Source organism: Cryptotermes secundus, unplaced genomic scaffold (assembly GCF_002891405.2).
Source record: "Cryptotermes secundus unplaced genomic scaffold, Csec_1.0 scaffold942, whole genome shotgun sequence".
Classification (NCBI taxonomy): domain Eukaryota; kingdom Metazoa; phylum Arthropoda; class Insecta; order Blattodea; family Kalotermitidae; genus Cryptotermes; species Cryptotermes secundus.
In genome coordinates, this window is record NW_019738978.1 from 76,141 (window position 1) to 89,128 (window position 12,988).

Consider the following 12,988-nt stretch of genomic DNA (forward strand, 5'->3'; position numbering starts at 1 on the left):
GTCAGTGGTGCAGTGTCCGAGGAGTACAAAATAATGGCCATTACAAAAATTGTACTAAACCTTATGAAACAGAATGGCCACTAGGGTTCATAGGCCCCTCAATGTCATAAAAAAATGGGAATGGCTTTGGGAGACAGCGGTATGAGATCAATAAACAGCTGCAAGACCTACACGTAGATGTGGCCCTGTTTTCAGAGACATATCTGAAAACTCATGAAAGGTTCTTTATCCAATTTACCACATTTATAGAATCAACCGTCACTCGGGCAGAAAAGGCGGAACTACCGTTGCAGTAAGAAAAGGCAATCCCCATAACCATGTAGACCTACCACCCCTTATTTCAGTAGAAGCGACAGGGGTCTGCATACCAATTTGTAATAGCGAAATGCTGCTTGCAGCTGTTTACAAATTTCCAGGCAAAGCCTGGAGTGATGCTGACATTACTGAGCTCTTAAGCTTCAGAAGAAAGTCTATTTTGGCAGGTGATTTGAATGCTAAGATCCCATTTTGGAACAGCAGAGTTTCAAACCCCTCAGGATTGAATCTCGTTGATTTATTTGATAGGAGTGATTTCGAAATTTCAGCACCACAGTGCCACACTCATTATTCCTCTGCAGGAAATGGTGACGTGCTAGATATTGTAGATCACAAAAATATCAGAGTGTCAGAAGTTATCGTCTTTGATATTTTGGACTCAGATAACCTACCAATAGTATTCCACATACTGGATCACGTTAAAATTAGGAATCTTTCGGAACCCATTGAAAAATTTACAGATTGGGAGCGGTTTCAAAGCATCGCTTCTGAATTAATATCACCTAAACTAGAAATTAATTCGGGGGTTGAAGCCGATAAAGCGGAACGCGACTTTGCAGCATCTATTGCTTCGGCATATAGGCTTTCGACAAGTAAGGTTACACTTTCGGACATAAACAACGATCTTCCTGATCTAGATCGTTTGATAAAATATAAACATAGGCTACGAAAACTGTGGCAAGAAACCAGGGATCCAGTGTGTAAAACGACAGTCAACTGGGTCACCAAATCAATCAGGCGAATGACGCGTAAAAAGGCACTTGAACGGTGGGAAACAAAAATAACTAACTCTGAAGTAACACCTCAGTTTATATGGCCCATTGCGAAATCTCTCCTTCAGAGAGACGGACCAAGGGCACCAACTGCTATTCATAGTTCTTCTGGCCTAAAATTTCATCCTTTTGAAAAAGCCAACGAAATTGCCCTCTGCTTGGAAATTCAGTTCACGCCACATGACCTGTGCGATGAAAACCATGAAGAGCGGGTGGAGGCTAGAATTCGATCTCTGCTGGAATCCGTGGATGAAAACCCCCTTCTCTAAGGAACAGACTATGTGACGTTCAGAAATTAATAAAATCCCTGAAATTAAAAAAAGGCCTGTGGAATTGACGGCATCCCAAATGAATGCCTCAGGCACCTTCCAAGGAGACAATTGGTTCACCTAACTCACTTATTCAATCACTGTTTTCGGCTCTCTCACTTTCCAAATACTTGGAAGGAAGCAAAAATAATAAATTTACCTAAACCGGGTAAAGACCCGAAATTTCCGCAAAATATACGTCCGATCAGCCTCCTGTCCAGGACTGGAAAACTATTCGAAAATGTAATTTTGAAATTCCTCCGTAAACACGTTGAAGAAAAAGGCTTGCTCAACGCAAGTCAGTTTTGTTTTCGTGCACGTCACAGCACGACATTTCAATGTATGAGGCTGGCGGACCACGTGACCCTTAATTTCAACAATAAAATGTCTACGGCTGCAGTGTTCTTGGACATCGGAAAAGCCTTTGATACCACGTGGCACTCAGGCTTGCTGTTTAAATTATCAAAATTGGAATTCCCGAACTCTTTGACCAAGCTTATTGGGTCCTTTCTATCTAAACGTAAATTCAGGGTCTCTGTTGAAGGGGAAATGTCAACGCCAAGGGAAATGCAATCAGGGGTGCCACAAAGTTCAGTCCTTTCCCCCACCCTTTACAACATGTATATGAACGATGCCCCCCTAACTCATGGTATTCATTTGGCCCTTTTTGCGGACGACACCTGTCTATATGCGACATATCGCAAAGAGGGTTTTATTGTTAGAAAACTCCAGCGCGGTCTCAGCTCAATGGAGTTCTGGTGTGAGCGCTGAAATATAAAAAGTAATGAAGATAAGACTCGGGGGTTCTACTTCTCTCGTGATCGTCGACCGCCTGAGTCTTGTCTTACTCTAAATGGAGGAAATATTCCATTTGTAAATAGTGCAAAATATCTAGGTGACAAGACAAGAGAGTGACTTGGAGATTACACATAGAAATGATCGAAGCCAAGGCCTTCAGAACATTCATTGGAGTGTATTCCATATTCAAAAGTGAGGGATTGAGCGCTAACATTAAACGGACCCTCCATAAAGCTCTTATTAGATCCGTAATGACTTATGCTAGTCCCGCCTGGGAGTTTGCGGCAGATACTCATCTAGTGAAATTGCAGCGCCTGAAAGCAAGGTTCTCCGCACGATTGGAAATTTTCCAATGCGCACACCGGTCCGCGATTTGCACATTGCATTCAAAATCCCTTACGTATATGATTACATAACAAAATTATACAGGTAACAAGGAGAAGTCATACAAAATCATGATAATGAGAATGTTCGCAACATCGGACAAGGCGAAGCCAGACACTGAAAGTATAAGAGGCTTAAACTTGGCGGCGGTCAGTCATACGACCATTCAAGTGACTAGACTGCCGTGGTAGCTAATACAACTAGGATATATATATATATATATATATATAAAGTGCATATTCTGCTGTACCTAGCCTGGACTGACAGAGTCCGTGTATATATTGTACATCTAAATAAGGAATAAGTCTATATTTTAAATATGTGTACATACAGACAATGGACTTATTAATAGAGACTGACTAACAAATGACAGACCCGACCTCTCGTGAGAGGTGCTACACATGGACAGGATAGTAACTTTCATTCAAAAGAAATATCTGGTCATGAGCCCCAGCTGGAGCCCGACACCAAGACAGACAGACTGACTGACCGTCAGTTGTAACATGATCTTGACCTTCATCTTGCAATCCGTTCAACTCAAAACGGCAACAAAATTTGAGGCATCAACTCCACTTCTGCTACCGGGCAACTGACATAGCTGCCCCGAGCCTTCGGTGAACGCATCTTCCGCAACTCAGCAACCGACCGAGCTAGTCGATCCTACCGGCAAGCTCAGCACTGCATCTCCGTCCAGACAGGCCAGCCAAAGCTTGAATATTATATTTGTATTCTGTGTTCTGTATATTGACTTAAAAGATTCAATATATACAATCGTACAGTTTCGTGTGGTTTGTCTATTGGAGTATTGACGACAATCCCACATTACATACTCTCTACATTTTAAGGATTTATACATACTGTGACCTGTTGACCCGTACCTCCCATGCTGCACTTAGCGGTAACGTAGCGCTCGCGTAATAAGCGAGTAATCGCCCCGCATCCTGGTAGCTATGCAACGCGCAACGCGCGGTGACTTCACGAGCGTAGCCGACGTTAGCCGAGTCCCCGCGACTTTGAAGTTATGCAAAGCGAATCAACAGCGGTGACGTCACCGAGGGATATCGCGGTTGCTAGGCAGCATTCAACATCTCCGGACAGCGTTGCTAGCAACATGGCACCAGACGACAATTGTCCGATCAAGGCTACATAAGGAGCAGCGAAGGCTATTCACAGTCAGTCAGTCAGTCCTCGAGCTACCTCCGAGTTAGTTCCGAGTTAGCCAGCAACCAGTCAGGTGTATTGTGGTATTTGGAGTGTACTAATTTTGATACTGCAGATAGCAGTAATCGTAAATCTGTAATTTGGGTGATTGTATGAGCGAGTGTGAAATAAAGTTCGCTATATCCAGTACGGCGTGAGGTTATTTGTCGCGTTATACGCCCAAGATACGTGACAATATATTAATTGTACTAGATTCTGTAATTACTTTGTCATTTTTGTACTGTGTATGTACTATTGCTTAATGTCTCTTTGCTCAAGTTTCACTGTGTAATGTACATCTACTTATATATACATAATATTTACCTGTCGATGGAGGAATGTTGGATTAATGAAATGTGTATGTATGTCTGTATGTATTCCCAAGTCAATACTGCTGTTATGATAATCAGCCTATTTAATGTAGTTACTGCTTGCTCTGGGCAGAAAGAAAATTTCTGTAAAGAAAGCAATATTTCATGTATTTTTAACTACATTCCGTAGTACATAGACGAAAATTTTTTGCCTTATAAATGGATGTACCTAACTAAAATATTGTTGGGGTTGAATAATTATTTGGGATTATTTGCTTGTTACTTTAAAACTAGCATACGATATGTTTTCTGATTTTGATTAAAATGGATGCAATATTCTACGTTTGTCTTATATTGAGCACCTTGATCCAATTACCTTCTTCATAGGTTATTTCGCCTTAATCTGATTATCAGCTTCATTCTGTACTACAGTTCTATTTCTTCTTTTTTATTTTATTCTTTTTTTCCTCTCTCTCCGTAAATTTATAGTATGGCATGTAACTGTCCTCTTAGTGCCCTTACGTTGGTCTCCACTTTCTTCCGCCACTTCCTTGTTGCTGTCTGGTTCAGGGAAGGGGTGAATTTTGTATTTGCGCCGGTGGACTTGTTTGAAATCCACTAATTTGGAACGGCGAGAACAAGGGTTGCGATAAGGATAGGCGGGCGTTTAGGGTTCCGACTGCTCAGACGGGAGGACGAGATTCTGTCTCAGGGCGACTTCTGGACCTTACTCACACAAGGAGAGAGAGAACACTTAAAACACACACTTCACCAAAACTGTTGCTCTTTAATGTAGACGTGAACTAGAATTACACGTTACAAGGCTGTAGCACTTTTGAATTTGTGTACCGGACTTGGCCAACACCGATATTACGTCCGGGAAGTTACTCCTGTTACTCCCTTCAGGCGACTTCCTCCTCTTATTCCTTTAGGCGACTCACTCCTGTTACTCTCTTTAAGTGACTGACTGCTCTGGAGAGGCAGAAGTCCTGACGGAAATCGGGAACGCCCGGTTTCCTCTCCTCTGAAATTTTGCTGATTGGCTGAACCTAAAATTTGGTTGTCACTCTCATTTACATTCCGCCAATCCCTAACAAGGTCCATGTAAATTTGACCCTAAGTACAAGACGGTCCCTCTGACAGCTCTCAAATAAATTAAGTTACACTAACGACCGCTCGGTACGCCTGTTGTGCCCAGGATTTTGAAACTTGATTTTGATGTATTAAATTATAATATTAAGGTTTGGTAGATATGAATTTATGGGTGAGTTAGAATGATGAAACGAACTACAGAAATCGAGCTGGCTCATATATCCTGTTATTCATGATTATTCATTTCCGCTAGTCAGCCACTTCCCATCATGTGGGACATAGCATGAGGCAGTCAGGAAAGACCAAATATAGGCAAGTTTTAAGAACCATAGGGAATGTAGCCAATGGGAATCGCCGATTCCCAATGCGTCCATAAGGACGGAAGCACGCCCACGGATCCAGATGGTATAAGAACCCTGGGACCAGGGGCGGGGAGCGCTTAGACTGGACGAGTATTGCCAGACGCCAGAGGGTATGTTTCGAGCCCGTGGGGTCCGACGTCGCGAAGTCACAAGGGGCATCTCTGACCCAGGAACAGAGAGAGAGATGGGAGCATAGTATCGCCCAAGGAAGGGGCACGTGAGTACTTGCCAATGGTTGGTCACCTGAAAGAACTGACAGGCCACCCGGTAGAGGTGACAAGTCACGCTTGAAGTTACTATTTTGTAATAGGTTAGGCTAAGTTAGGGAACATCAGTTGGAAGGAGAGAGAGAATTAAGGAGAAGGCCAGCAGGGACAGGGTAAGCTACATGTTGTAGGTGAATTGAGACAAGAAGGACGGAGGCTATCCCCACTCCGGAACGCTCGATGTATTTCAGAATATAGGACTTTCATTTGAACTATGTAATCACTAGACTAAGGTCGCTTGAGACATTGTTACCTTTGTTGTGCACAGGAAGACGAGGAAGGGGATAGGACACGCTACAAGAACTGGAGCCACAAGGCATCCATTTCCAGTTGCTTTTGTTGTAATCAACACATTTATAATATATACTCATTTCTGCTTTAGTGATGTATTGTTGTGAAACTGCATGTATGTGACCCCTGCACTACCTTCCCTTGTGAGTCCCGGGGTTGGAGAGAGCTACCTACCGGTGCCCCGAGGGGGAGAATCGGCCACGACCCCCTGCGGCACAACAAAACTGGTGGCAGCTGCGGGATCAACTGTAATTCTGCTCGAATTGCGGGACTTACGCCGACAGGTGAGAAGAGTGCATGTAGGTGGCTCTCGCCACCCAGGGACGTTGAGTGTATTAAGGAGAAATTGGTGGATATCAAATTTAAGTTGGGAAAAGGAGTGGTCACAGCGGGTATTGGTTAGTGGAGCATTGACAATGGCTCAGAGAGGACTGGAAGCCCTTCAGGCTCAGGTGGAGGCCTTAAGAGCAGAGTTGGAAACCCTTAAGGTAGCCGAGGAGCAGCGAGGTTGCGTTAGAGGGAGCGATTCTCCCAAGGGGCGAAGAAGGAGTCGCGGATTACCCAAGCAGGAGAAGGTTGGTAGGTGTTTTTACTGTAGGAAGGTTGGACATTTTGCGAGGGACTGTCGCCACAACCCTGACCGCGACTTCGCCGACTGGTGGTTCGGGGAAGATGCTCGACGTCTTACGGGAGCTGGTCCTTCAAGGGAATCGCGCCCAGCCCCAGGAGCTAGAAAGAGGGAATGTTTTAAGGGGTTAGGTCCCGGAGCAGGGGTGAAACCAAGGGTTCCATCAGGTGAGGTCCACCCCTTGGTTCTGCAATGCTATCACTGCTACGAGCTTTGGCACCGGGATCGGGACGATCCCGAGGAGGTCCAGTCCGCTCAACAGTCGAGCGAGAGAGAGAGGAGTCCGGAAGGGACAGCGGCAAAAACCCCGCCAGCTTCACCACGGTGGGCTTGATAATCTGCAGGGACAACTAGAACGTCCGCCTGGAGGAAAGGTAGGAGGAAGTGTTTTACCAACTAGGACTATGAGAACGGGAATAAGTTTAACTAAAATTTTAAATTCGGTGTACATGTGAATTAAATTGCGAGACTGTGTGACAAGGGGTATTGTTAGTAAAAATTGTAGGTGTAAAATTTAGAGTGAGAAGTGGTGAGAAGATAATATTGTGAAGAATAGATTGATATAATGAACAAATGGGGGGTGATACTCACAGTAAGAGGGAGGTAAGAGTCGGTTTGCGGACCGGTGCGCTCAGCCCGAAAGGGGAGCGATGTCACTGTCAGGCTAGGAGGCCGAACGGTGGCGAGCGCATCGCCACCAACGCCGCCGTGCAGGAACGTCGGACGCGGGACTGCGCACCCCGCTGACGGCGCTGCCGCGTGAGCAGGCGAAAATGGCCCATCTCAGGGTTGAACCCGGGAAGTGCCGACTATGACGTCTGGAACGCTATAGCCCTCGGGTAAACCGTCTCCCTCTCGCTTACTGAGAGGCAGGTGAATAAACACCTGGAATGTTACGCGGAGTGGTGTGTCGCTTAACGTCACAACACTGTGATATCCGCGGAAAGTTAAGAATTAGTTGTGAAATTTAGGTCCACTGATTGCGTACATGACTTGGACTATGAGTCAGGATTGCTTTCAGGAAAAATTAATTAATGATAAGGGGACAGGAAATCAATTAACTCACCTATGTGAGGAAGAACTGACTGGCAGGAAAAAACCAGGAGAGTTAGACGTGCACGGATATAGGAGATAATTAGCCACGGTTGTCCGAAGAAAAAGGACGCATTTTAATTACTCAATAACTGGGACACTAGGAAAATTAATGAACTAAGTACCCATTGTTATTGAGGGGAGGACACGAGAGGCCGAACCACGACAGTGGGCCTCTTCCATGATTGCAGGTTGAACTAGCCGCGACATAGGAAGGAAGGAAACGGCCGATCGGGGAGTAAGATCCCTGACTGGGAAACACATACCCGGGATCTGGCGGGAAATACAGGTAGAGAGAGAGGACACGGGGAACGAATGTCCCCCGGGGAAAAGAGCAATGTGTACCCGAGAGCACGGATTAAGTAAACCTGGAAAGTAACGAGAGATTGACGTGGTGATAGAAGATAATACTAATGTTAATAAAATTATTGTGAGGCGCGACAGGGACGCCTGTCGACACGGAGTAACCGTACGACCTCCATTAATTGCATTAATATGTGAGAAAATGCTAACACGCCATTAGGTTGATAAACCGGCGTGGAATACCGACTATCCCCCCCCCTTTGGTGTGTGCCGACTAGAGCATACTGGTAGAGATGTTTTGAATTAACTTGTTTGGATAAAACTTGGAAAACTTGACATACGTGGAACGTATGGATTATAAAGATGATTATTGTTTTCACCTTTGATGATACGACCGTTTGATGGATGAGATTTTTAGAATTTTATTTTGCTTGGAGTGTTACATGCGAAATTGTACCTTGTTACATGGGAGTTGTAAGCTTTTATTGTGTAGGGACAAGGGAATGAATATTGAGTTTAAGGGTGAACGATGTTGCGTGTTGAATGTACGTAGAGAAGTATATGAAGTTTTGTGTGATCAAATTACTATTATTTTGTGAGTTACTAAAGATTAGGGAAGACTGTGAAATCCAGTGTTTAACAGTGTTTAAAATTTAGATGTGTAAAATTTTATAGAAAGACGTAAGTGTAGGGATTTATTTACTGTAGATTTTGAGTTGATTTACTATTGGTTTGAATTACAGATTATTTGGAGTATAATACATTTGGGTATTTTATTTTGGTTGTTGGATACGGTTGTACAGTTGTTAAAATATGCGTGAACTTGAACATAAAATTAACAGGAAAACATATGGACATGAATTGCTTATCGCATTACATTACTTCCGTCACTGCAGAAGGAGAACGGAAGTTACTCACGATAACGCGGGTGACACATTCACTCGTGAAGCTACCATGCAGCACTGCCAAGAGATTATTGGAACAGTTACAGGAAATTGAAAATGACAATTGATAATAATAAGTTTATATGTAAAATGGAATTTGTTTACATTTAGGAGGAAAATGGGTTAGTATGAAATTTTAGTGGGATTTAAGGGTTATAGAATAGTAAAAGAAAATGTGTTAGGGACGTAATTAAATTAATTATTTAGACTTATTTTGACTTGAAATATTATTACACGTTTATATTGATAATGTAATGGGTGTGTGGACCGACTGCACTGCGTTCAAGTCGCAGATGCTAAGGACGGTTGAGAATCAGTTACGTACGAGCAAATAATTTGAGAGTTAGTACACGGATAACCACCGAAGTGATTAGGCTGAATCGTTAGCTGTATGCTAGTGCCATGGAAGGCCCTAGCCCACACCTTGTTAACTATTTATTGACGTATTTACCGAAGGCGCCGAAGCGTGCCCGAGACTGACTTTGGACGTAGTTGTTGTTACCGAACCTTGTGACAGTGCCGACCATGAAAGGACTAGCCGGAGCCGCCATTCTGTGTCTACTATGCTGTTCAAGTGAGTACTTGCTTTTTGTTGAAACACTGTCAGTGACGCACTAGAACACTCAGAACTGTGAACTGAAGGACTGGATGAGTAGGACTCCATTAAGGAGGAGGCAATAGGCCAAAGAATGAATATCATGTACTGTAAGTTGTAGTCAGATTTATTTTCATGTAGTAGTCAGCCCTTAGACAGAGACAGAGACGGAGAGACAGAGAGAGTGAAGTGATAACCTTAATGCATTTTGTACTTGTGTGTTTTATTTACCCGATACGTTTAAGCCGGTAGGAGTATTTACGGGCCCATTAGGGGACGGTGCAACCACAGCCTTTGGGGCCACAACAAAATTGGTGACGCGATGTTACTGCGTGAATAATTGGGTAAGGAAGGAAACTTACGTAATTTGATTTAGAAAGAAATTACTTACAGAAATTGATTTGACATTACTGGAGTTGATTATGAGTACTTATAGGTTAAAAATTTTATTTAAATGATTGAAGATGTTAATAAGATGAAACGGTGTTAGTAAAATGTGTTTCGGTTGTTTATATTAAGTATTAATAGTAATATTTGTTACAATTAAAGATGAAAATTTGGGAAATTTTATGGATTTTGAGGTATTTATTCGTTTGGGTAAAATTTTAAAACAAAAGTAGAGATATGATATTTGGTAGTTAAGGAAATGGGTAGTATTAGTTATTGTTGGATAACAGTGGATTGACAGTTACGAAAAGTTGATTCGTAGGGTCAGTGCGAAATACATACGGGATGAACATTATGTTTCGGGTTTTACATTTTGATTAAATGGAGTTAAATATGGATGTTGTGACAAATTATTTTATTAAAAATTTATTGTGGATAATGTAGGTAAGGGAACTTTATTTATTTTGGGAATTATGGTTTTATTAGTAAATGTGATGATGGAGTGTAACGTTACGTTGACGAAATTAAAGTTGAAATTTAGTAATTAAGAAATAAAGGGGGAATGAAAATTAAGGAAACAAAAATAAAAGATTTGGGAAAAGAAAAGGATGTAATTTAAAATATAAAACAGTTAGGAAGAAACAAAAACTGCGTAAAGTAAGTATGCTGAAAGATAGTACGGTTGATTACATTAGTGACGTGGATCTTGAAGTAAATAAGGATAATGACATAACTAGATATATCAGGTAAGGATGACTTTTATGGGGAATTACGAAATTGGTATGGCGATAACGGAGTTTATACTTTTACGGTAAATGAATAACATAAAGTTTAGGAATTAAACTTAAAGGGTAAGATGAATTTAAAGAGGGGAAGAAGTGACTTATTATTGACGAAATTTTACTTGTGATTTGATAATTGGAATTAGGTGAATAAGAGAACACTGGGAGAAACTAAATTTGCTATTTATTTTATATGAAAGACACAGTTAATGTTTAGGAAAATGGAATAAAATGTGATGGAGGAACTAAGTAAATAGCTGAACGAAAATAAACACATGGGTAGATAACGAATGAGTGAGTGAATGTTATGACGAAATTACATGGGAAATTTGGAAAAGTTAATACACTAATATGGGAGTGATGAAATATTGATTTACTTGTTAAAGGGGACAAGGAATGTAAGGGATGTTTGACAAATGGCTGAAGTAACGGTTGCTTGATTCGTTGAAGACTTGACTAGAGTAAAGGATAATGGGAAGTGAATAAACGATGATTAAATGTGAAGACCACTTACCCAACTCAACTTAATTTGATGAAACAATAGATGTTACACGTTAGTTATGATGGAGTGAAGTAAGAAGCAAATTGTAAGGAGATGAGTGAAGTACATTGGACTGTAATGAGGAATGTGAAAGGAATTGCGGATGTTTAAAATTACTTATGAATGAAGGACGGTTAAGGTAGTGCATTACCTGTACATAGATGACTTATACTCAATTATATCCTTTATTGCTTTATTACTATGTAATATTTAGATTTTGCTATATGTTAAACTTATGGTAAGGTAAAATTTGATGGACTTAAGCTGCCATGACTTTGCAGCAAGTATTAATTAAAGGACAGTATAAACTAACAAATATGTAAGTGACCAAGCATGAGCAAGGCTACTTACGCTGGATGACGGCAGGCTTGCAGTATAGGAACAGATTATTTGGTATTTAAGAAAGGAAAGTATAATGGAATTAAAATTATATTGATTACAAGGAGTAAATTGTTAGAGTTTTAGGATGATTTGATTAATTTAAATAACAGTCTGCCCTCGCCAGTACGAGATGCCCAAGGAACTGAGGAGAAGAAGAAACGACATGACCGATACTAAATCACAATAAACAAGTTACAGGAACAATCGAAGCAGCGATCTGGAAGCCGATGTTGCAGGAAGGAGCGAACCACTGCTTGCGACAACCAATAGCACTTGGCGCCGAAGGATGGTCACCAAGAGAAGCATCGCAGGACAAGGATTACGCGGGTGTGCAACTTGAGCCGAGCTGCAGACTGTGCAGCTGTTGAACTTGACCATCGCAGCACGCAAAGTTAGGAAACCAAAGAAAGATAAAAGAGGAAAAGACAAAAAAAAAAGAGAGAGAGGGAAACGGAAAACAAGAAACCTTTTAATTCCTTATCCTAATAGTAGAGTTGGCAACGACCATTTAAACCTTAACTAGTATGAAGTCCTATGCCCTTTTGACCAACGACCTTACGTTACTGGAAATTATATCACCAGTAACTGTACGCACGATATTTGCAATATTTATTTTAACTGACTGCTTTTATCACCTAGAGAACATGAACGACAGAGAACGAGAGAGAGACGTCACATCCTGCAACATCTACACATCAGTACGAGTGAACGACAGCGTCGTACAGCAGAACGAATATACTCGACAGACCAGCGAGACTACGACACCGTAAGCGACTGATAACGTCAGCTGTTGGCCGTAGCATCCTGGATCAACGGGTGTAATGCCACAAGAATGTGAACCATGTGATAACATCAGTGAAATTACTATATGGACTGAACGAGCTGGGGAATGAAGCCAAGAACGGGAGAGATTAATGACAAATTTGTGTTAAATTTGTAAAACAAAATTAAGTGATATTTGGACTTAATGAACATTTGAAAGATTTATGTGAGATGGTGCGCGTAAGCGTTTAAAATTGTTTGGACGTTTTAAGAAAATGTATGTAAAAAGGATATGAAATTGTAATTGTTGGTTTTAACGAAAATGTATGAGGGAAAATTTTAAGATAAGATGGAAATTTACCCTTAGGAAGTTATAATTTCCATTTAAGGAGGGGGCAGTGTTGTGCCCAGGATTTTGAAACTTGATTTTGATGTATTAAATTATAATATTAAGGTTTGGTAGATATGAATTT